Below are 25,045 nucleotides of genomic sequence, written 5' to 3' on the forward strand. Positions count from 1 at the left end.
TTCCATAACATCTACTTTTTCGATATTTATGCAAATTAACCCAATATAATATAATATCTAAAAATTATTACTTCACAAGAAGGCGATTTTAATACTAGTGGCATGTTATACAGTAGATAACTATGTAGTTTCTGTATTTTTTTTATTTAACATCGCACAAAATTGCATAATAAATTAAGTAAAATTAAATAAAATGCGAATTATAAATATTGCCAAATAGTATATTGTACAAGCGAGAAAACAGAAATATTTCTCACGAGCGCACAAGTTTTTTGTTGGCACGAGCCGAGGCACGTTCAAGCGAAGGAGAAATATGTCACTTTCTCATGTGTTGTACACTGTACTTTTTCTATGGATGCGGTTTTGTCAAGAGTTCAAACTTCAAAATTAAATAATTTAGGTGCTTTTAGGTATTATATGCATAAATTGAAATAAAATACGTATACATGTAGGTATTTAATTTTCTTAATAAACTGCTCGTCAAAAGTTAGGGATATAGAAAATTCTGCTGAATTTTTATAGTAGATTTTTTCGTGAACAGATTAACGGATTCCGCTAATTTTTTTATTATTTTAGACTTTTCTTTAGTATTTACACAGTTATGCAAAGGTTTACTCAAACTTTTTTTTTGTACTTATACCGGGTGGAAGAAAAGAAATGATTTTCTTATTTTAAATTTGAGGCGCCCTGTAGGGAGGACGAGGTACAAATGGGTGTATATATCGAAATCGTATTGAACATTTTTTTTTAATTTGGGTAACTCGACGAAAGAATAACAACCAGCTAATTTGAATTTACCGGAAAAATCAGAAAACTCTGGAAAATGGACTTTTTTATTCAACATTCATTTACAATGTTAACACTAATATATTTTGATAAATATTTTCATAAAATATCATAAATTTGTAAATAAATAGTAAAATATAATTATAGTATATATCTATTTATACAGGGTGAGTCATGACGAACTGTACATACTCCTACCTCGTATAGAGGCTCCTAAGGGGAATAACAAATGACCATTAAAAAGTGTCTGATCCCATTGTTTAATAATATACAGGGCGAGTTTCGCATTTTGACAGAAATTTGTATTCGTCATAATTGTTGAACGGTCAGATCGATGTGTCTCTTATTTTGGTCAATCGTTACACTATTACCACCTAATCAACTGATTTATTCAAACTAGAAAAAATCAGGTGCGGCTTCAAAAAAATTAGTTCGTTTGGGTCTTATAAAAAATTTCACCCTGTATACGCTTTTTGAAAACTATAATATGAATTTTACAAATTAGACAAATAAGCAATTAAAATGACATATTTATTCTTTTCCCCACACGATTACTTAATTTTTTATAAAAAAAATCAAATTTGACTATGAATTAAAAGTTTGGTAAAGTGAACCATAAATTAAAAAAAATAACTTTTATTACAAAAATTAATTTTTTTTAACAAATATTTAATTTATGTTACCACGTAATTAACTGATTTATTCAAACTAGAAAAAAATCAGGCCCGGATTTAAAAAATTAGTTCGTTTTGGTCTTAGAAAAAATTTCACCCTGTATACGCTTTCTGAAATTTCTAATATGAATTTTAGAAATTAGACAAATAGGCAATTAAAATGGCATATTTATTTTTTCCCCACACGATTACTTAATTTTTTATTAAAAAATCAAATTTGTCAAAATCGGAATTTTAACCTAAAAATGAAAAAAAAATTAAATCACGGTTTAACTCGCTACAACTCTGTTCCAGTTTAATATTTTTTTCTGAAATTTTTACAGCACATATCTCTTACCATTGTGAAGACTATGAAAATTGTTGTAGACTTTCACTCTTCTTCTCATAAAAGTTTTTATGAATTTTTAAAAATGAAAGGTGCATACCTATTCGTTAATTGCAAAGTTAAATCGCAAAAATTAAGTGAAAAATTTAAAATTTATATATTTGATCAAGTCAATGTGTCCAAAGAGAAGTGTTATGGGTTTTAGCTCTAGACGTGGTATATAGAAAAAAAAAATGGTGAAGCTTTTAATTTTAAGAAAAACGTTGTTTAATTTTTTTTTATTTTTATGGTAAAATTCCAATTTTGACAAATTTGATTTTTTAATAAAAAAATAAGTAATCGTGTGGGAAAAAAATAAATACGCCATTTTAATTGCCTATTTGTATAATTTGTAAAATTCATACTAGAGTTTTCAAAAAGCGTATACAGGGTGAAATTTTTTCTAAGACCAAAACGAACTAATTTTTTAAATCCGGGCCTGATTTTTTCTAGTTTGAATAAATCAGGTGATTGGGTGGCAACATAAATTAAATATTTGTTCAAAAAAAAATTAATTTTTGTAATAAAAGTTATTTTTTTTAATCTGGTTTCTAGTAAATATTATTCAAATTTAATTATTATCACTTTACCAAACTTTTAATTATTCATAGTCAAATTTGATTTTTTTATAAAAAATTAAGTAATCTTGTGGGGAAAAAAATAAATATGCCATTTTAATTGCCTATTTGTCTAATTTGTGAAATGCATATTAGAATTTTCAAAAAGCGTATACAGGGTGAAATTTTTTGTAAGACTAAAATGAACTAATTTTTTAAAAATCCGGACCTGATTTTTTTCTAGTTTGTATAAATCAGTTAATTTTGTGGTAAAATAAATGAAATAATTGTTCAAAAAAAAATTATTTTTTTAATAAAAGTTATTTTTTTTAATCTATGGTTCACTTTACCAAACTTTTAATTCATAGTCAAATTTCATCATCATTCTCTTTGCCTTATCCCTATGCGGGGTCGGCTTCCCTAATTGCATTTCTCCACACAATTCTATCTTGGGTCATATCAATGTTAATACCCTTTAACAAAAAGTCCTGCCTTATCGCCTCCCCCCAGGTCTTCTTTGGTCTTCCTCTCCTACTCCTTCCAGGAATCTGCACTTCAGCTATTCTTCGTATTGGGTGATTAACGTCTCGACGTTGAACATGACCAAACCATCTTAACCTATGCTCTCTCATTTTGGCATCAATTGGTGCCACACCTAGACTTCCCCTAATATACTCATTTCTAATTTTATCCTTCTTTGTCACTCCACTCATCCATCTAAGCATTCTCATTTCCGCCACATGCATTCGTTGTTCCTCTTTCTTTTTCACTGCCCAACATTCAGTTCCGTACATCATAGCCGGTCTTATGGCTGTTTTATAGAATTTTCCCTTCAGCTTCATTGGAATTTTTCTGTCACACAACACACCACTCGCTTCTTTCCACTTCATCCATCCAGCCCTAATTCTACTGCATGCATCTCCATCTATTTCTCCATTACTCTGTAATACCGATCCTAGGTACTTAAAACTATTGCTTTTCACAATCATTTCACCATCCAAAGATACCATTTTATTTGTAGTAGCTCCATCTTTAAATGAACATTCCAAATACTCTGTTTTTGTCCTACTAAGTTTTAAACCTTTTTCCTCCAGAGCTTGTCTCCACTGTTCCAGTTTTTGTTCTAAGTCTCTTTCACTATTTCCTACTAACACGACATCATCAGCATACATTAAGCACCATGGAATGTTACCCTGTAGTTTCGCTGTTATCTGGTCCATAACTAATGAGAATAAATACGGACTAAGCACAGAGCCTTGGTGCAATCCTACTTTCACATGAAATTTATCAGTCTCTCCCACACCTGTCCTAACACTAGTTGTTGCTTCCTCATACATATCCCTCACAATCTTTACATATTCACCAGGGACTCCTTTCTTATTGAGTGCCCACCACAGAATCTCTCGAGGAACTCTATCATATGCTTTCTCAAGATCAATGAATACCATATGAGCGTTTGTTTCTTTACTCCTGTATTTTTCCATCAACTGCCTTATAATGAAAATTGCATCTGTTGTTGATCTACCCTGCATAAAGCCAAATTGATTCTCGGATATTTCGGTCTCTTCACGTATCCGTCTGTCAATTACTCTTTCCCATATTTTCATGGTGTGGCTAAGCAGTTTTATAGCCCTGTAGTTTGTACATTGTTGTATATCTCCCTTGTTTTTGTAAACAGGTACCAGTATACTGCTTCTCCATTCGTCTGGCATTTGTCCGACTTCCATAATTCTATTAAATAGACCTGCTAGCCACCTTGTTCCTGTCTCTCCCAATGCTCTCCATACTTCCCCAGGAATATCATCTGGTCCTACCGCTTTTCCTTTCTTTATTTTTTGAAGCGCTTGAGCCACTTCCTCGTTGGTTATTTTGGTGACCATTGCTGCTACTGTCTCCGTTGACTCTACAGGCTGTCTGTCAAATTCTTCATTTAATAAGCTGTCGAAGTACTTTCTCCATCTCTTTTTGACATCCCTTTCGTGAACTAGTATTTTATTATTTTCATCCCGGATACATCTAATCTGATTAAAATCTTTTGTTTTCTTTGCTCTCTGTTTGGCGATTTTATATATCTTCGTTTCGCCTTCCCTGGTATCAAGTTGATCGTATAGGTTTGAATACGCTTCTGCTTTGGCTTTTGCTACTGCTACTTTCGCTTCCTTTTTCGCCACCATATAGTTTTGAAGAACTGTGTCGGATCTGGTTTCTTGCCACTTTTTATATAATTTTCTCTTCTCTTTTATTTTTCCTTGTACTTCGTTTGACCACCACCAAGTCTCTTTATCCTCAAACTTTTTTCCAGACGTTTTCTCAAGTATTTCAATAGCAGTCTCTCTAATACTACTGGCCATTTTTCTCCAAATTGTATTAGGGCTTCCTTTCATGTTCCAACATATTTTTTCTACTATTCTTCTCCTGAATAGACCTTCTTTCTCATCTTTCAGCAGCCACCACTTGATTTTTTGTGGTCCTCTCCGATATTTTTGTTTAGTTTCGCTTTTTACTTCGATGTCCAGAACAAGCAGCTTATGTTGTTGGCTTACTGTCTCACTAACTATTACCTTGCAGTCCTTGCAGTCACGTATGTCTTCTTTCCTTATCATGAAGTAGTCTATTTGGGATTGATGTTGTCCACTTTTGTAGGTAATAAGTTGAGTTTCTCTCTTTTTAAAGAATGTGTTAACAATCGCCATATCCAATGCTGTTGCTAAGTCTAGCATGTCATCTCCAGCTTCATTTCTAGTTCCAAAGCCTAATCCCCCATGTATTGTTTCATATCCTATCTTGGCTTGGCCCACATGTGCATTGAAATCACCTCCTATTATAACTTTCTCCTCTGCTGGAATATCACTCAGTACGTCTCCTAATTGGTCGTAGAAAGCTCTTCTTTCATTCTCACCCAGACCTGTTTGAGGAGCATACACACACACAACATTCAATACCTCTTTATCAATTACAAATTTCACTGACATCATTCTATCACTCGTTCTTACAACTTCTACTACGTTATCTTTCATTTCACTATCAGCAATTATACCAACTCCATTTCTAGTGTTACTACTCCCTACATACCACAATTTATATCCATCACCTAGTTCTTTCGCCCTTTGTCCATTCCACCTAGTTTCTTGAATACAAGCAATTTGAACTCTTCATAGTCAAATTTGATTTTTTTATAAAAAATTAAGTAATCGCGTGGGGAAAAAAATAAATATGTCATTTTAATTGCTTATTTGTCTAATTTATAAAATTCATATTATAGTTTTCAAAAAGCGTATACAGGGTGAAATTTTGTCTAAAACTAAAATGAACTAATTTTTTAAATCCGGGCCTGATTTTTTTCTAGTTTGTATAAATCAGTTGATTTTGTGGTAATATAAATTAAATATTTGTTAAAGAAATTAATTTTTTTAATAAAAGTTATTTTTTTTAATCTATGGTTCACTTTACCAAACTTTTAATTCATAGTCAAATTTGATTTTTTTATAAAAATTAAGTAATCGTGTGGGCAAAAAATAAATATGTCATTTTAATTGCTTATTTGTCTAATTTATCAAATTCATATTATAGTTTTCAAAAAGCGTATACAGGGTGAAATTTTTTATAAGACCCAAACGAACTAATTTTTTTGAAGCCGGATATTTAAATATGCTGAATAGTCTATTATGAAGATCCAAGAAAAAAATTGTCACCGATTCTTAGATTTGTAAATATTTATTTTTTTCTAAATCTTTACATTTTTCTAAAAATTGAAATAAATCAAAATACCCTGTACTTAGGTATAGTCTAGCTCCTTTTTTAAGGGCAATTTAAAAATTACATCAGGTGTAGGGTGTTCCATAAAAAAATATATCTTTGATATACCACTCTTTTTTGAAGCACCCTGTATAATTCACATTATTTTTAGATTGCACTGTTAATGGCCCGGTATATTTCTATGAAGAATTTTTTTTAAATCAAGTCGTTTTCCATACAGACACCGAGGCGAATAAAATGAACCAACCTGTATATAAATAGATATATAATATAATTTTATTTTAATATTCATTCACAAATTTATAATATTTTATGACAATATTTATGAAATTCTATGTGTTAACGTTGTAAATGCATGTTGAATAAAAAAGTGCATTTTCCAGATTTTTCTGATTTTTCCGGAAAATGAAAATTAGCTAGTTGCTATTCTTTCGTCGAGTTACTCCAATTAAAAAAAATGAAGGCTCTACATTCTCTGGAAGCTGAGATATTATAAAATTTTTCAAGAGCTTCAAATTGAACTTTCTATAGCAAAATCTCGACGCGTTAAACTGGACTCCGATAATCTTCCCCATTACACGGTCCCAGCTTCACTTTAAAGGGTTATTACTCGTTTTAAATAGAAGATATTCCGTACTTCAATTGAAATATAAAACAAACATATTTATTATCATTCTGTAAAAATTTCAACTCTTAATATTTATAAACAATAGAGATATGATTTTTCAAAAAAAAGTATAACTTGACTATTATTGGTCCTAGAAAGTTGTTTTTTCTTTTTTGTGTGTTTTTTACCAGATTTTTGATACAATCAATTATAATTATTTATCAGAAAAAATGACAAAGATATTCTAATTGTTTATAAAGAAAAAACTCACCATTTTTTAGCGACTTGCTTAACATTAAAAAAACAAATATATTATTTTTTTTAACTTTCTTAGTACTTTGAGTCTTTAAGAACTCATTGCACTTTGCCAAACAGCTTTCAAAGTATTCCTAGTAGTCCGTTCTTTAACGGTAAAATATTGCAAAACCTCTAAATTTTAAAGAACCGCTTGGATTGACATGCAATTTGACATACACATAGCTAACAAGTCAAAGAAAAAAAGTGATATTGTGCCGATGTGTGCTTTTGCCCTGGGGGTGGTTTCCACCCCCTTTTGGGGGTGAAAAAATATTTGTCCAAAGTAAGTCAGGAAATGGATAAACTGACTAATTTTAAGTAACTTTTGTTCTATAAAGTTTTTTCACTAAGTCAATACTTTGCGAGTTATTTGCCAGTTAATATGTTCATTTTTTCAACAAAATAACCACGCTTTTAGACGGTTTTTCGCAAATAACTCAAATAGTAAGTATTTTGTCGAAAAATCATTCCTAGAAAAAATATAGCCTGTAAGAAATTTAAAGAAACTGTGTATATATCACGTCTCTTTACCTAGTAGGAGCAGACTTATAGCTAATGAAAAATAGGTTCATATTCGTCAAATTCCAAATGGAATACTTTAACATGAAATATCCAAAAATTAATCACATTTCGGGGAAAACTCATTACAACTTATTTAAAGTGTTTAAAAAAGCTTAATAAAAAAGCAATGCTTACTTTTTTTGTTTTTCGAGATTTTTGGTATCTCTAACAATTTTTAAGTTATTTTGAAAACAAAACCTATTTTTCAAAATAAAATTTTTAAAAATTTTACTTTGAAACTAAATTTTTTCAAAATTAAGCACTTTGAATTGATGAAACTTACAGATCATATAAACACAATATAAGTAAAATAATTTGTGGGGCGGTATAGATTAATTTCATTTGAGTTGCTAATTAGGAGGTGGTCTTCCCGATTTTTTTTGCCAAAACAAAAGGGACCAACTTTATTTTGAGCGTAACTTGCTTAAATTTAATGCTAGAAACTTTTTGTAAAAACAGAAATAAAGCTCTTTTTAAACACTTTAGAAGAGTTAAAATGGGTTTTCTCAAAAAGTGCTTAATTTTTTGGATATTTCTCGTCGAAATATTCTATTTGAAATTTGGTCAATATGAATCTATTTTTCATTGGCTATAACTCTGGTTCTACGAAATCCAGAGACCTAAGTCATACACCATTTTTTACTTTTTTATAAGCTATATTTTTGCTAAGATCGTTTTTTCGACAAAATACTTACTTTTTGAGTTATTTGCGAAAAACCGTCTAAAAATGTGATTATTTTGTTGAAAAATGAACATATCCACTCGCAAATAACTAGAAAAGTGTTGACTTGGCGAAAAAGCTCTATAGAACAAAAGTTACTTAAAATTAGTCAGTTTACCCATTTCCGGACTTATTTTGGACATATAGTTTTTCACCCCCAAGAGGGGGTGAAAGTCACCCCAGTGCAAAAGCACACATCGGCACAATATCACCTTTTTTCTTTGACATGTAAGCTATACGTATGCCAAATTTCATGTCAATCCAAGCGGTTCTTTAAAATTTAGAGCAAAAACCGTGAAAGAATGTACTATAGGGCAACATTGATTGTTTAAACATTCCATGAACATTTAACATAACTCGTAAACTAACAAATAGATCTTCTTAAAATTTTGTACACTAATAAAGGCACTTAATTTCCTCGTGATCAAGGTACAATAAGTTCCTTACGGCCGTTTTGTTAAAAGTTATTAACAGTTACAAAATAATGCAAAAAACGTGGTTTTTTGCAATTATCTCGGTTAATTCTTTATGGATTTTAACTTATAAAAATTTAAATCAGTCAAATCAAACTTTTGCTTAAATACGATACTAAAAATGCTATAGGCAAAAAACCATATTTTCTGACTTTTGCCTTTTTTTTATAAAAAAAATGAAGTCGATTTACGAGTACCTCTGTATGTATTTTTAATTAACTATATCCATCCTACCATTTAGCACCTTCAAATACAGTCGAACACGCTTATTAGAATACCTCTTAAAGGAATATCCCGGTTTAAGGAATAGGAATAGAAAGAGGTCCCGAAACATTTATAGTAGTAACCAATCATCGGTTATTAGAATATCCCGGCTATAGGAATACTTTTGGTTGGCACAAAGGCTATTCCAATAAGCGGGTTCGACTGTACCTGTATTGATTTTTACCCTGAAATCGCTCATATTTATTTTTCTACCCTGGTCTAAAAGACCGTTTTTGTTTTAAATGATCCAAAAAATCTAAAATAATATCTGCCCGGGTCGAAAAATTTTCACTAGTAATACCACTAGAGGTCAAATTATTTCCGGAAATTTTTTTGAGATCATGAATATTTTGAAAATTTCCCGAGTCGCAGACGTGGGAAATTTTCTAAAAATATTCATGATAAAAAAAAATTTCCGGATATTAATTTGACTTCGCGTGGTATTCGGTAAGAAAATTCCACACCAAATTTGCATTTGAAAATCCAAAGCTGCATGAACAGATTAATAGCGCGCCATAGCTTTGTCAGCAATTATTTAGGCTTTCAAATTCGTAATTTCTACTCATTGTAGTTGCATGGGAATACCATTTCAAGATAGAAAATAGTATATTCTTCAATTTTACATAAGTTTTGAGTAACTACAAGTGATAGAAAATGAATCAAAACTAAATTATGTAAACAAATAAAAACCAGTCTGTCAAAAATGTTCTGTTATTGTAAACGTCAAAAAATTTCCACTATAATTCGCTGTTGGGTACCCCACGAGCAAAAAATTTCCGATAAAATACCTCCGTTGCCATGGTGATCTGTCAAAATAACGTATTTTGATTGGTTCAAAATTACAGGTGTGGAATTTTCTTTAAAATTTATAAAAAAGTCAATTTTTTATTATTAATTAATTTATATTTAGAATTTAAAAATTATATCGGGCACTCCTTGGTTTGTGTTATTAACATACTAAATTATTCTTTTTCCAAAGTCAGTTTGCCAAGTGTCGGCTTTTGAGATTCTTTGATGCCATTGCCGACCATTGGCATGGAAATTAAGAAAAAGGATCAGTTCATCATACGCATATTTCAAGAAAAATCATATAATTTTTATTAATTTTTGCATAATTATATCCAGGAAAATCTCTCAATTTTTGGTCAGAAATTGTTTAAACAATTTTTTAAACACATTCAAAATATCACCTTTTGTGCTCCAAAAAATATTTTTTTAGGTTTTTGGGTGACTCTAAATAAGAAAGGTACTTTGTCATTTTTCTCAAAAGTTAATAGTTTTCGAGTTATAGGCGATTTAATATCTGAAAAATGCGAAAATACGCATTTTGGAGGCTTAAAACTCATATTAAAATTATTATCTTTGAGGTTGTTAAGAGCTTGAATTGAAGTTTAAATATTCATTTTGAAGATTCTGAACAGTAATCGGGTCTAACTTCGATTTAGACCGTTGTTTTTTAATTGTTAATTATGCGCGTCCATCCGATTTTTATGCCGTATACTGTTTCAAAAATCTCTTATTTTGCTTTGTTGAAAAACATTTTTTTGTTTATTTTGTGTGTCATTGTAAACAAAAAAGGTTTCTGTTGAAAAACATTTTTTTGTTTATTTTGTGTGTCATTGTAAACAAAAAAGGTTTCTTGTAATTTTCTAAGATGTTAATAGTTTTCGAGTTGTAAGCGATTTAAAATCTGAAAAATGCAAAAATACGCATTTTCGAGGCTTGAAAACTCATATGTAAGTTATAGTTTTTGAGGTTATCGTGTGCTTAAATTGAATTTTAAACATTCATTTTCAAGATTCTGAAGAGAAATCTGGTCTAACTTTAATTTAGACCGTTGTTTTTTAATTGTTAATTATGCGCGTCTATCCGATTTTTATGCCGTATACCATTTCAGAAATCTCTTATGAACTTCTCAGAACAATGAAAAGAAATATGTTGTGTTTAGAATGGCCTACAAAATCTAAAAAAAAATGTTTTTTGAAATAGTATACCGCATAAAATCGGATGGACGCGCATAATTAACATTTAAAGGACAACGGTCTAAATTGAAGTTAGACCCGATTACTATTCAGAATCTTGAAAATGAATGTGTTCAATTTAAGCTCTTGACAACTTCAAAAATAATAATTTAAATATGAGTTTTTTAAGCCTCTAAAATGCGTATATTGGCATTTTTCAGATCGCCTATAACTCGAAAACAATCAACTTTTGAAAACAATGACAAGGTACTTGTCTTGTTTAAAATGACCATAAAAATTTAAAAAACTATATTTTGGAGCAAAAAAGGTGATGTTTTAAAGTTTAAACAAAAAAATTAGCTCGACGCCCTTCAGATTTGTTTAAGGGGATATTTTTGAACAGGAATTTGCAAATAAATCGAATTATAAATTTTTTCAGATTGGAACGTCCTCACAATATGGAATATCTACCTATTTTCTTTGTAATAAACTAATAAGTTATAAACTGTCTTATAAACATTGATAAACGTCCTTTGCGGCGGTGTCAACCCTACCCAATTTTTTATTTCGTCGCTTTCGTTTTAAGGAATGATATGTAACAGTTCCTAATTTAACAATTTTATAGATCGTCTTATACTCGATTTTTGTTAATTCCTGAATTCTCGAAACAATTGCATTATCAGTCATTCCAGTATATTCTTTTTTGAAACGAGTTCACATTGGACGTGTAGATCATTGTTTTTTAATTCGATTAATTGTTTATATAGTAGTAAAATATAATATACCTTCCAGTTACAACTCCGCCACTGTTGGATGGAACAAAATTCGTTTGTAGACACAGGTGTTCCGCGGTGCTGTGTTGCCACCAACGATGGCCGAAATACGATGCCAATTTAACGATAGGCAGAGTAGGGAAGAACTAACTAATAGCGTTGATTGATAAATACGGAAAGATACGAAAGCCTATGCATTATTTTGTTGTCTTTAAAACCTGCCCGTAAAGTGTCGCGCCTAGCTTAAATTTGTTGGAACTAGCCTCAGAGGGAAGTGTAAAATTCTCCCTACTCAAGGAACTAGCCAAGAACACGCGGTTATTTTACGTGGCCCGTATTCAAAATTTTAACGCAGCAGTCACTATCATATTAATCTGTATTATTTTTTTTTTGTTTTTGTTTCTGCAAAAATGTTGAAAATATAAATTGACTATAGAGTTTTTTTTCACTAGTCTTGACCTCACAAGTAAATAATTTTCGAGTTATTTGCGACTGAATATATTTTCTCAAAAAATAGTACGTTTTTAGACGGATTTTCGCAAATAACTTAAAAAGGAAGTAAAAAAAAACATTCATAGCAAAAATACAGCTTATCAAAAAGGGAAAAAATATGTTTTATATAAATATGACATATGAAGTCGTAGACCCAGTAAAAGCAGAGTTGTAGCTAATGAAAAGTAGGTTCTTATTATTTGTCAAATTCAAAATTGAATATTTCTACATGAAATAACCAAAAAATTAAGAACTTTTCGGGGAAAACTCATCATAACTTTTTTAAAAAGTTTAAAAACAGCTTTATTTTTTTGAGTTTCTAGTATCAGAAGTAAACAAGTTGCGCATAAAATAAAGTTGATCCCTTTTTTTTTGTAAAAAAAAAATGCTTTTTCACGCTTTTTTAAAACTATCTTTTACAAAAAAGGACCAACTTTATTTTCAGCGTAACGTGCTTACTTTAATGCTAGAAACTTTTTTAAAAACAAAAACAAAGCTTTTTTAAACACTTTAAAAAAGTTGCGATGAGTTTTCCCAGAAATGTGCTTTATTTTTTGGTTATTTCACGTTGAAATATTCGATTTGGAATTTGACGAATAAGAACTTACTTTTCATTAGCTACAACTCTGCTTCTACTGAGCATAAAGACTTGATACAGACATTTTTTAAATTTTTTATAAACTATATTTTTATTGAATACTTTTTTCGATAAAATACTTACTTATTGTGTTATTTGCGTAAAACCGTCTAAAAACGTGTTTTTTTTTGTTAAAAAACGAACAGATTCACTCGCAAATAACTCGAAAAGTATTAGCTTAGTGAAAAAACTCAATAGAACAAAACTTGCTACAATTTAATCAGTTTATCCACTTAATAGATACTAGATAGTATTAGACTTATTGTTACAGTGGAACCCCGATAAGTCGGCCCCCGATAACCCGGACCGATTTTCATCAGATAATCATTTTGATTTTCAATATTTTGTATTTTTCAATTTAATTGTGGCTTATTTCCAATCAAAATAGTTAATTATCAGACAAACCTTTCAACAATAAAAATGTATGTAATATAATATTTGAGAGATAATGTGTACTTATGTGTGTAATTTGAACTATACGATATTAAAAATGACTCATAGCACACGCCGCAGAAACAACAGCCACCTGTCTGTAGTATCTATTCCTTTTTATTTCAAACTGTCAGCATTGTTTAGGAAAGACTATTTAAAAAATTATTTTATAAACAATGGTCTTTAGTATTGTGTGTCTTGTATTGTTCGCTTCCATTTGCTTACGTTTGGGTTTGGTGTTTTTTTTTTAGTAATTTTAATGAGTAGGTAATACTGTGCATATTTATAAATATATTTCATGTTATTTCAATTCTAACGGAGTTTATCTGTAAGTATACCGTACTTTATTAATTTTTACCATATTCTCCGGCTATCTCGGATTTTCGATAACCCGGATCGGTCGCGGTCCCGATTAATCCGAGTTATCGAGGTTCCACTGTATTATAGCTACCTAGCCTCATACAAAGTGGATTTAGAAAGTCCACATCTACATTAGACAACCTAGTGGATATTGAATCTGTAATTCATGGGTCATTTGGATGTGATCAAGTATGTTTGGCTTATGGCTATCTTTTATTATATTTTATAATGCGTGCCATTTGGGGATTAGATGTAAGAATTCTATTAAGTTGGTCAATTCCAGGAAATATAAAATTTATTAGTAATTTCCTATATAGATGAAACTTATTCGAATAGATAACGTTCTTTTAGACTCAAAAATCCAATTAAACGACATTCCTCAATGGTCTACTCGTTGCACTGTTCCTTATTGCCATCAATGACATCGCTAAATCACTTAACCCACTAGTCATTTAGAAATTAGAGAATTGGTCGAACACTACTGGCCTAGAATTTTCTCCCACTAAAACGAAAACAATAATCTTCAGTAAAACTTGAAAGAAGCACATTATACTACCAAAAATCTACCTAAAGAATTTCTTCTTCTTCTTCTTTTTTTATATAGGTAGTACTGCCTGTTTTTCTTCAATGGTGCCTTTCATTCTGCCCCTAAGTTGTCATTCCATCTTTTCCTTGGGCGTCCTATACTTCTTCTGCCTAACGGTGACTTGCCCCTGGCTATTCTTACTATCTTTGATTCAGACATCCTGCTTATGTGTTCATTCCACTCTTCTTTTCTGTTCTTTACCCAGGTATTTATATTGTCTACCCCACATATGCATCTGATTTCCTGACTTCTTACCCTATCCCGTAGTCCTTTTCCAGCAATCCTTCTTAAGATCTTCATTTCGTTGGTCTCCAGACGTCTTTGTATTTTACTTGCATCTGGTCTTGTTTCGGCAGTGTAAGTCATAACTGGTCTAATTTTCTTCTTCTTCAGGTGCCGTCCTCGTTCCGAAGTTTGGCTATCATCAAGGCTATGCGTATTTTTGATACCGTAGATCTAAATAATTGGCAGCTGCTGCACTTGTACCAATCTCTTAAATTCTTCAACCATGAATGTTTTCTTCTGCCAATGGATCTTTTACCTATTATTTTTCCCTGAATAATTAATTGTAGTAGCTGGTACTTTTGTCCCCTCATTATATGTCCCAAGTATTGCAGTTTGCGCTTTTTAATAGTAATAATAACTGGTCTAATAACTTCAGTCAAATGACTTATATATTCGGTCCTTTGTTTCCACTCTAAGATGTTTGTTTTTCCAAATTGTGTCGTTTAGGCATCCGGCCGTTCTACTGGCTTTAATTATTAGTCTTTAACCTCTTCTTCAATATTATTGTCGGCTGTTAGATTAATTCCCAGGTATTTACTTTTATTGTCTAAGTCCAATTTGCATCTTATTGGTTCTTTGGATATTACTAAGCTTTTTGTTTTTTGGGCTGATATTTTCATATTCATTTCTTTTGCGTTAATGTTGAATTCGTGCAGTAATCTTTGTAGGTCGTCTTCGCACTCTGCTACTAACACGGTGTCATCAGCGTAACAGAGTATTTTTATCTCTTTATCGCCTATTTTTTACCCTCTTTTTTTCTTCACTTGTTCTATTATTGCACCAAGCGTTATGTTAAACAGTAGAGGGCTTAGTGAATCTCCTTGCTTGATTCCTGTGTTTGCTTCTATATGGGTTCTGTTATTATTCCATTGATTTTCATTCCTATTTTATTTCGTACTTAAATGTTTTCTATCAGTTTTATAATATCCAGTGGTAAATTTTTTTCATATAGTAGGTGTATCACATCTTTTAATTGTATTCTATCAAACGCTTTCTCTAGGTATATAAAACAGAAAAACCAGCGCTTGTTATATTCTAATGATTTTTCCGCTATTTGTCTTATCACAAAAACTGCATCGTTATGATCTTCCACTTCTAAATCCTTGTTGTTAAACCGATATATTTATGCACGCCATTATTTTCTTCATCAGTATTTTTGTTGTGAGTTTCAGTATAGTGCTCTACTGGGGTCTGCCCTATCGCTTTTCTTAAATAACGCTATCATCTGAGTGGTACTCCATTCTTCTGGAATTCTTCCTGTATTTATTATTTTACTTATCAGGATATTCAGTTCTCTGTGAAGTCTCTCTCCTCCGTATTTTAAAAGTTCATTAGCTATTCAATTTTTCCCTGGTGCTTTTCGATTTTTCATCTGTTTTAAGACGTTTGTTATATCTTCCTCTTTAATTTCTGTTTGCTCATCCGATTCTAATCCTGGTTTTCCAGTTCTTCATGATTAGCTGTTTGATACAGGTTTTCTAGGTAAGTTGTCCATGTATTTGTATCAATATGTTTTACTTCTATCAATTCCTTCATCTCTGCTGTTTGACCTCTTATCATTTTCCACTTTCCACATTTCGTTTTGCATCCCGTATAAGTCGTGCTCCATCTCTTTTGAAAATGCTTACCAATGTTCTGTTTTCTTCCTTCTTACTATTGAGTTTAACTCATTTAAAACTCTTTTATATTCTTCATATGTTTGTCTCGTTCTTTTGAATTTGTATTCTAGCTAGATTTTCTTTTTTTCTTGGCATTTTATTTTTATTTCTTCACAGATCCATGGTGTTCTCCTTTTCTTTCGTATATGTTTACTTATCTTACGTTCTCCAAGTGCGTCCGTTGCTACCATTTTGATATTATCTCTAATCTTTCTCCAACTTTCTTCTATGTCTTCATCTGGTGTTATGTAGTTTTCGTTCAGTACTTTTTGCAGTCTTTTCTGGTATAGATCTCGCGTTGACAAGTCTTGTAGCTGTTCTACCTTTATTCTTGTCTCACATTTAATAGGGTCTTTTTTCCTGTTTTTTTGTAGATGTATTCTGATTTTTCCAAGTACTAGGTTGTGATCACTTCCGATATTAGCTGCACTTAAACATCTTATGTCTAGTACTTGAGAATGATGGATGTTTCTGTTTTTCAATATATAATCAATATCGGATCTGTGTGCTCTTGTATTTTTGAATGTATATTTTGTTGATTTTTGTGTCTGAAGAACGTATTGTTTATTCGAAATTCGTTCTGAGAGCAAAAGTTAATAAGTAGTTCCTAAAGAGTTTACAATAAATTATTCAGAATTGATTAACTTCTTGGGAATAAAACTGGATAATCGTCTATCTTGGTAAGACAATATACACTCACTCCGACTGTCAGTTCAAACGGGCTCAACTTAATGAAAAATATCTCTCATAAACAATGGGATGCCGACTTCCAAACTCTTATGACTGTTCACTGAAAGTTGGGTTTCAACCTGAGATACAAACAATACGCTAAAGTATTACGTTTGGCTTGTTCTCTTGTATGGAATGAAAGCATAGATAATAAAGGCCAGCTCCTAACAAGCTTGAAGTCTTTGAAATGAGGTGCCTGCACCGAATGCTTAAAATATCATGGACATACTTAGGGACATATTGCGAGGAGAAAGATACTTGTCGGCAACTGGAACTCGAAGGAAACATAGAGGGTAAGAGAGGTCTAGAAAAAGATGTCATGGCTGGGTAATATTCGCCAAATGATATTAATGAAATTACTCTTAATAGAATAATGTAATCGTGACTATCTAATATCTCACCTGACGATACAATGCACGGTGGACGCCTATGCAGAAATACACGGCGCCTTTAAGAAGTAAAGTTAATAATAAATATTTCAATAATTATACTTATATTTCCCCCATTCCCCCATGTCACTATTTTCCCCCTAACTCGGAAAATATCGACCGCACGAAAAAACTTGGAAGAAATTGTAGGAAATCGCGATTGCAACAATTTACGAGTCCTTACCATTTTTCTCTCGAAGAGTTTAAAGTGGCCGAGCGGGTTACTAAGTCAATTTCATTTAAGTAATAGGCCGTTCTTTAACGGTAAAATATTGCAAAAGCTCTAAATTGTAAAGAACCGCTTAGATTGACATGAAATTTGGCATACACGTAGCTAACAAGTCAAAGAAAAAAAGTGATATAGTGCCGATATGTGCTTTTGCCCTGGGGGTGGTTTTCACCCCCTCTTGGGGGTGAAAAAAAATTTTCGTCCAAACAAAGTCAGGAAATGGATAAACTGGCTAATTTTAAGTAACTTTTGTTCTATAGAGTTTTTTCACTAAGTCAGTACTTTTCGAGTTATTTGGCAGTGAACATGTTCATTTTTTCAACAAAATAACCACGCTTTTAGACGGTTTTTCGCAAATAACTCAAATAGTAAGTATTTTGTCGAAAAAACATTCTTAGCAAAAATATAGCCTGTAAAAAATTTTAAAAAATGGTGTATACATCACGTCTCTACACCTAGTAGAAGCAGAGTTATAGCTAATGAAAAATAGGTTTATATTCGTCAAATTCCAAATGAAATACTTAAACGTGAAATAACCAAAAATGAAGCACATTTCGGGGAAAACTCATTACAACTTATTTAAAGTGTTTAAAAAAAGCTTCATTTTTGTTTTATAAAAAAAATTTCTAGCATCAAAATTAAACAAGTTACGCTCAAAATAAAGTTAGTCCCTTTTGGCTTTGGTAAAAGAATCGAGAAAATCACCCCCTAATTAGTATCTTAAATGAACTTAATCGTTACGACTTCATAAGTTTCTTGACTCCTGTATATATTGTTTATATGACCTGTAAGTTTCATCGGTTCAAAGTCCTTATTATTGAAAGGGCTGTAGTTAAAAGGGGTTAAACGAGTCACTGATCACGAATGTATGCAAATTTAGAAACACCAAATCTTAATCAATTTTTGTCCAAGAGAAAAACAAAAAAATACATGATATTCAGAAAAGCAAATCTAACTTTTTTTGTTTTTCGAGATTTTTGTTATCTCTAACAATTTTTAAGATATTTTGAAAAAAAAAACATACTTTTCAAAATTTCAATTTTTAAAAATTTTACTTTGAAACCAAATTTTTTCAAAAATAAGCACTTTGAATCGATGACACTTACAGATCATATAAACACAACATAAGTAAAATAATTTGTGGAGCGGTAACGATTAATTTAATTTAAGTTGCTAATTAGGGGGTGGTCTTCCCGATTTTTTTTTTGCAAAAACAAAAGGGACTAACTTTATTTTGAGCGTAACTTGCTTAAATTTAATGCTAGAAACTTTTTGTAAAAACAGAAATAAACCTTTTTTTAAACACTTTAAAAAAGTTATAATAGGTTTTCCTCAAAAAGTGCTTAATTTTTTGGATATTTCACGTCGAAATATTCTATTTGAAATTTGGTGAAGATGAATCTATTTTTCATTGGCTATAACTCTTGTTCTACGAGATCCAGAGACCTAACGCGTACACCATTTTTTTTTTACTTTTTTATAGGCTATATTTTTGCTAAGAACGTTTTTTTCGACAAAATACTTAATTTTTGAGTTATTTGCGAAAAACCGTCTAAAAATGTGGTTATTTTGTTGAAAAATGAACATATTCACTTGCAAATAACTCGAAAAGTGTTGACTTGGCGAAAAAGCTCTATAAAACAAAAGTTACTTAAAATTAGTCAGTTTACCCATTTCCGGACTTATTTTGGACATATATTTTTTCACCCCCCAAGAAGGGGTGAAAGTCACCCCCAGGGCAAAAGCACACATCGGCACAATATCACTTTTTTTCTTTGACATGTAAGCTATATGTATGCCAAATTTCATGTCAATGCAAGCGGTTCTTTAAAATTTAGAGCAAAAACCGTGAAAGAATGGACTATAAATACGGTTGCAATATCTCCAAACAAAATATACAATCATCAGAAGAGACTGTAATTAACGAAAATAACTACCTAATTTTGTATCGAGATTATGAGGCAAATAAGAAATTTACAATATCTAAAATCACCCAGTGAGTATTTTTCTCGTTAAATAAATTTTTTATTAAATAAATTATATTATTATACAGTGCGTAAATCGTTCAGCTGGACATAGGGAACCTACATTGTATATATTTAAATACATAAATACATACATTGTATTATATTAAGATAATTGTGGCAACTTCGCTCTCTCAATGACAATATAGTTGTTAGCATTAAGGGGCATTAACCTCAAAATTGACAATTAATTTCGGGTGACACAAATAAACGTCAACACATGACATTGTAGTAGAACTATTTTTGATCTAATGGGAAAACTGTGTCTGTTTAATTTGGAAATTATTTTTAAATAAAAGATATTTTAAAAATTAAAGTAAACTTATTAATTTATCAGTCATAATCTTTGTTTTTGATTTATTTATGGACTACCTTGCATTCAAAATCACTCATTTTATTCGTTCTAACAGCTCTATTGCACCAGAAACTCGTACTCGAACAGAAGTTTCAACTAACACAGGTTAGCGCAGTTGCCACAATGATCTCAATGTATATTCCCTATGTCCAGCAGAACGATTTACGTACTGTATATATTATATAAAATTATTAAATAAACTTTAGAATATTAAATGATTTGTTTCAAGAATTCAAATTAAAAGACAAATTACAACCACAATTATTCTTGCTAATTTAAAAACGAGTTTTTAGAAAGTAATACATAGGTAGACTCCAATAATTATTTTAAAGATTGCCATTGTTATCGTTGAATGAGAACTCAAATTTAAATGCATCAAAAGAAATAAATAATTTTTATTATAATCCGTTCGACCCGACCGACCCCAAATTCCGATAACCAAAGCTACCTGAATACGTCTCATCGTTGTCTCAGGTAAATTCAATCTCGTACCTAGAAAGCTGCTAACGCCATCTATTTCTAAAACCACCCTAACAACACACAACATTCTAGGAATGTACTACCAAAGTCCTATCAATATTTGAATGTCCTTCACATTCAAGGAACATTCGGTGAACATCTGATTACATTATTCCTGGAATGTTGCCGTAAGACATTCTTTGAACATACTACCAAAGAATACATATCTCCCAAGAACCGACACAAACGGATTATCTATGAACTAAATTTTTATGCGCATGTGCCAGATCGGCCATTTCTCAATTTGTATGAATAGCAAATAATTTTGGTGACATTTGTCTTGTACAGGATCGGCGTTTGTTGTCACAGTTGTTTGTTTGGCTTGGCGTTAGTATTTTGTTTTTGTATGAGTTTGTAGCTCATAATATTTTGTATAGACTTATTTTCTATATATATATTTTCTTATATAGCCTACAACTATTAATTGTTATTTTCCAACATTTATACAATTTAATTCTTTTTGAGATATCTTGATTATGTGAATTAATTATTTTAAGCTTTTTCATGAACTATAAACTATCGTATAAAAAATTAATTTTGTATTTATTGGGATTTCACAAAGAATTTGAATCTAAAATATCATACAAATTCTCTAACCTTTCTTTGACCTCTACTGTACCAAATGCATCTGCAGGAAGAGCACAAAGTCATATTTTATATGTGTTCATTCCACAAGCCAGGTGCTGTGTTTAAAAAGTTGAGAATCCAATACTCACAAAAACTTCCATAAAGTACTTTTATCAGCAAACCTAAATTAAATTTAATAAACTATGTTTCATTAAATTGTTTCTGTAGTTTGTATAAAACAATAACTTAGGTCAAATATATAAAACAATTTATGACTGACTACTTGAAATTCAGGATTTTCAGGAGTAACATTATATAATGTAGCTAATTCAAAAAGTTTGATCCAATATCACTTGAAATTGTTTCAACATTCAAGTTAATGCTTGATAATTGACAATACACTCTTCATAATAGGTTTACATTCTCTTGATTATACTTGCGTTCCAACAAAAAAAAGCTAAAGGCTGCTTTCATATGGAATATAAGCTTCTGACCATAATGATCAAAACGTTTCCATATATATATATATATATATATATATATATATATATATATATATATATATATATATATATATTAATTAATATATTAATTAAAAAAGAATGCGTGTGTACTTTGTACGCACAAAAGAAGATATTCTTCTATTATAGGTAATTTAAACGAAGTAAATATACTTAAAAGGTTATTTGTACTTATTTTATTTAAAAGTCAAACTAACTTTCTTATCTACCACTTTCAAAAAAGAAGAATATCTTCAAAAATTATAAAATAATTTACTTACAATCATAAAATCTATAAAAAAAAAATAAAAAAATAATAACTTGCTTGGGGCTCGAACTCACTTCACGTCTACCGCGCTGTACGAAAGCTGACGGCATTTCAAACTAGACCACATCCTCGTGTACGTCATGTGGGAATATACACAAACTAAACATTTACACCATAAATTTATATGAATTTAATAAAATTATTAGTTTGATTTTTGTCGAAATAAAATACAACAAAATATAGTGTAAGGAAACAATATATGAGATGAAGATTTGTAGAAAGTTTGTTCGTAATCAGATTATGTAAATTAAAGCATTGCCTACTAATAGGTAACTACATTATTTTGTTTACATTTTCCTAATAGATAGGTATTGAAACTATTAGGTATTTCCAACTCAAACATTTAGAATTACGTACCTGCGGCTTTTCAAAACTATTAAAGTCACTATAATTTTAAATTTGATTTTATTTCTGTCCACACATCAATAAAAACTAATATTATACAATATTTTTGTTTACCGATAATCTCCATATTGAACAATTATTGACAGATCATTTCAAAATTTCAACACCCAATCAGAGCCCGTATAATCACTAATACCATACTGTCGGTATGCGCATGCGCGTGGTAAATCAAATTTTACCCTCGATCGATTCGTCGCTAAAGAAGAATATCTTCAAAAAATCACTTTTTCTCTTTTCTCGATTGCTTATTAGTTTTTATTGTATACTATATAATTTTTTTCAGTTATTACATCTTGATATTTATAGAAATAAAATAGTACAATACTTATTGGTTTTTTTTATTTATTTACCCGATATTCGACTTTAAAGAATGTACTGGCTGGTTTTGGCTGGAATGTACGGAATGTTTTGGCTGGTTTCCAAGACAATAAAAATTGAAAATATTGACATTCGATTTTAACATACAGTTTCTTGTTGTTGATCACGAACATTTGTCATCCAAAAATAATTAGATTCCGTGACGGTTACAACGGCTGTTATTTTTCGATTATTTTACGAAATAACGAATATAATGAATTAGGAAATACCTCGACAAACAAGTAATTGGTCCTAGGTTTTCACCCAAAGTAATCGAAAGTAGAACTGGAAGTCGATATTGGAACTCTTCGTGTAACTTTGCGTCGATTGATCTACGATTTTACTAATTTTGTCATCTTGTTTTACATTCATATCATATTTTGAGTGACTTTAAAGCAGTACCTACGGTTGTAACTCTAAAACCGAAGTCCGATGTCAAATTTCTCATCTTTAATACCATCCATGGGTTATAAGCTTTCATTCGACACCTCATTTGTCATTCTATCTGTATTAGTAACTGAGGAGTTGTATTCGCGGTCGGACGGACAGACAGTCATGAAACCAGAAGTATATATTTGTTCTCGTCTTGTGAATGCGCGTCGAATAATATATCACTTGTGCTATTGCGGTGACTTTAAAAAGAGTACTTCCGGTCGCATTTCTAAAACCGGATGACCTAGGTCAAATTTCCCACCTTTAGTACCATCCATGTATTATGAGCTTTCATTCGACACCTCATTTGTGATTCTACCTGGTATAGTGACGAAGGAGTTACATTTCCGGTCGGACGGACAGACAGTCTAGGTCAAATGTCTCACCTTGAGTACCATCCATGGATTATAAGCTTTCATTTGACACCTCATTTGTCATTCTACCTGGTATAGTGACTGAAGGAGTTATATTCGCGGTCGGACGGACAGACAGCCTATTAGGTCACACCAAGTCGTTCAAATTCTCACCAACTGGTTCAGACTTTTTCAAAATTGGTGAAAACAACAAATTATATTTTGTATCGTTGTATCAATATAAGCCAAAAAGAATAATTAGTGAATGTCACGCCACTATAATATATTTTATTATTGGTCTTTCAATGCTAAAATCAGGATAAAAATGGTATTTATCCATGGTTTTAATCAATATAATTCTCACCATTACTTTGTGTTGTATTTGCAACCTTTTGTAAATCAAAAATAATTCCGCCATATTAAGAATGTCAACAAAAGCCGGCCCTGCATGCAACCTTTCTCTCAGTGCAACTAAAATTTTATTGATACACGCCAGAAATGTGCGAGACTTTTCTCAGTGTACTCGCGTGTACACTTGCCAACTCGATACTAAAATTAAGTACATGCTAACAACAAAAGAATCGCCGTCCGTGTCGGTTCTTGTGAGATATGTATTCTTTGATATAGGTAACAGACCTGGGCATCACATTTAATGAAAGCATTAATTTCAATGACCATATTTCACAGATTACATTGAAAAGTCTTAAACTTCTTGGATTTACATTAAGAAACTGTAGTGAGTTCCCAATTGATGTAACAAAGTTGTGTATTGTTCTCTTGAACGCTCTCAATTAGAATATGGCACGCTAGTCTGGTCTGCTATGTATGACCAGTACATCAATTCCATTGAGAAAGTTCAGAATAAGTTTCTTAGGTATTGTGGTTACAAAATGGGAATTCTAGTTGCAAATATAGACAAAAAAGTAATTTTAGATAAATTAAATCTAACAACACTTTATATCGGACGAATTCAGTTTGATTCTGTATTTATTTATAAATTATTAAATAATTTAATTCAATGTCCAGAACTTTTAAGTAAAATAAGCATCAATATTCCACAGCGTAGACTAAGATCTTTTGAATTTTTTCATATAAACTTTCATGCTACCAATTATACCTGCAATAATCCATTTGATAGGGTCTTAAGGTTTTTAAATAGTCACTGTGATAGAGATCCTTTTAATTTAAGTTTAAATCAATTTAAAACCATGATTTATAGTAAACTCTAGAATTATTTCTAATTATTGTATTTTAAAGTGTAGTTACGAGGTAAATTAGATTAAAAATATAGTATTATAATGCTGTAATGGGGTGATCCCGTCTATTTAATAAATAAAATAAAATAAAATTAACAGAAATACTTACTCTGTATTTTACAATTACAATTTCAGTTTAATATCTAAAATGAATATGTTTATACAATAGTCGGTGTACCAACTCATTGTTTTCTAATGTTAATAAATAGTTTAAATTATTGGAATGGTGGACATCAGTCAAAGAATATGGTGAATTGAAAAACATATTTTATTAAAAATAAGAGAACATGTCAAAATTTTGTGTTGTAGGTTACCCAAC

General features: G+C 30.9%; 1 protein-coding gene across 1 annotated transcript in view; it reads right to left on the reverse strand.

Moving 5' to 3' along the window:
• LOC126891723 (MICOS complex subunit MIC27) overlaps positions 1 to 25,045 on the reverse strand; it is a 76,708-nt gene that overhangs the window by 38,066 nt on the left and 13,597 nt on the right. The gene's annotated exons all lie outside the window — the stretch shown is intronic.

The sequence above is a fragment of the Diabrotica virgifera genome, chromosome 9 (genome assembly GCF_917563875.1).
Source record: "Diabrotica virgifera virgifera chromosome 9, PGI_DIABVI_V3a".
NCBI lineage: Eukaryota > Metazoa > Arthropoda > Insecta > Coleoptera > Chrysomelidae > Diabrotica > Diabrotica virgifera.